Source organism: Conger conger, chromosome 8 (assembly GCF_963514075.1).
Source record: "Conger conger chromosome 8, fConCon1.1, whole genome shotgun sequence".
NCBI lineage: Eukaryota > Metazoa > Chordata > Actinopteri > Anguilliformes > Congridae > Conger > Conger conger.
In genome coordinates, this window is record NC_083767.1 from 64,787,777 (window position 1) to 64,789,457 (window position 1,681).

The 1,681-nt window shown below is 43.0% G+C and overlaps 1 protein-coding gene across 1 annotated transcript in view; it reads left to right on the forward strand.

Moving 5' to 3' along the window:
• Nucleotides 1-1,130: 1,130 nt before the first annotated feature.
• ndrg2 (NDRG family member 2) overlaps nt 1,131-1,681 on the forward strand; it is a 17,933-nt gene continuing 17,382 nt past the window's right edge. Inside the window, 1 exon segment of the mRNA XM_061252459.1 lies at nt 1,131-1,303. The gene's annotated coding sequence lies outside the window, so the exon portion shown is untranslated.

The following is a 1,681-nucleotide window of genomic DNA, read 5'->3' on the forward strand; positions in this document are numbered from 1 at the left end:
GAGGAATGGGCGAAACTGCCCAAAGATAGGTGTGCCAAGCTTGTGGCATCATATTCAAAAAGACTTGAGGCTGTAATTGCTGCCAAAGGTGCATAAACAAAGTATTGAGCAAAGGCTGTGAATACTTAATACATTAAGGCAAAATAAGGCTGTAACATAACGAAATGTGGGAAAAGTGAAGCGCTGTGAATACTTTCCGGATGCACTTTAGAGTTATGGTTTTATTTTCTCATTAACAATAAATGAAATTGCAATGTTTTCTGTTTTCTGGAATGTATTTAAAATATGAAATTGAGATGAACACTATAAATTCATCAGTGTCGGCTCGGTCTCGCCCACATGACCCGGATGATTGAGAGGAAGATTTGTTTAATCGCTGTTTGCCGGTCGATGGGTTGCCGCGCTGTTTCCTACCCAGGAAATCGGGTCATTACTTCAGATTATTGTGTAACGGTATAATTTCTCTCTTCGCTACCGCTATCGCTGCATTCATTCATCTGCCACCATACCACACACGCACACACACTGGCACAACTGTTCCCAACTATTGCGTAATACGTGGATGGGTCCTTCTTGAGAATCTTACAGTATAAATATGATATGTCCGTATCGGCATGTGGCGGCTACCATGATCTACACTACTGAATCTCCCCACGCCCCTGGAAGCCTCAGCGTGAACCCTCATCTCTGCCGCGTGACCATTTCTCTACTTCTCTCCTAACAAATCTCTCTCTCAATCTCACTGCCCTCGCCTTTCTTCGTGCGTTTTGGCAAATTCCCTAATCGAATGCACGTTTCTGACCGCCGTCTCTGCCTCGCAGCTGTAACTAGAACATTGGAATGCGTGCGCGTTTTGTTCCACAAGCCACTTTAACAACGGGCGTGTACCAACCGCCAAGAGCGGGGGGGGACAACTCGGAGATACACAGGTTTTCAATAACGAATACTCGTCAAACCTTTAAATTACAGCCCCTGCCATGGGGGCTGCAGTACGACAGAAGTTCTGATATTGCAGCGTCGAGGGATCGCTCGGGTAACTGTGTGGGCGGGGGATTAAGTTAAATCGTTTCCTTACTCTCCCCCACCTTGGAATAAGGTAACTTCCTCCGTGGCATTTGATTGACGGCTCCATATTTTCAGTTGTTTTTTTTTTCCTGTTGCTTGAGAAAGGACAGAGGACAGGAGTAAATCGAGAGAACTGAAAAAACAGTCACAGGTTCCGAAAAACGAATCTGGTCATCGCAAAGAGGAGATTTTTGCAGTTTATTGAAAATCCCTCAGAACATTTGTGTTGACTTTAAAGGTAGGCTAAATATATTTTTAGTACGCTTTGCAAAACGGTCTATTAACGTAGCTATATAGGAATAACAGTAATGTTTTGGCAAAAATTGAGAATGCAAATTCATGTTCAGTTTCAGTTCAGTGAATTTACAATCGTGTAATACAGCAACTGGCATTACATCGCCTACATATAAAGTAAACAAAATGGGAATGGGAATAATGCAATTTAAGGATACATATGCTATCTTGCATATGGACAGTATTTCCACAGCCTGCATATGGTCTGTACACTGTGTGCTTGCTGTCTGGCGTGGACACGAGTGGCTGTGTTTTCACTCATCGGTGGATGGTGAAAACAGCAATAACAGTAACAACAACAGTAATAACAACAGTAACAACA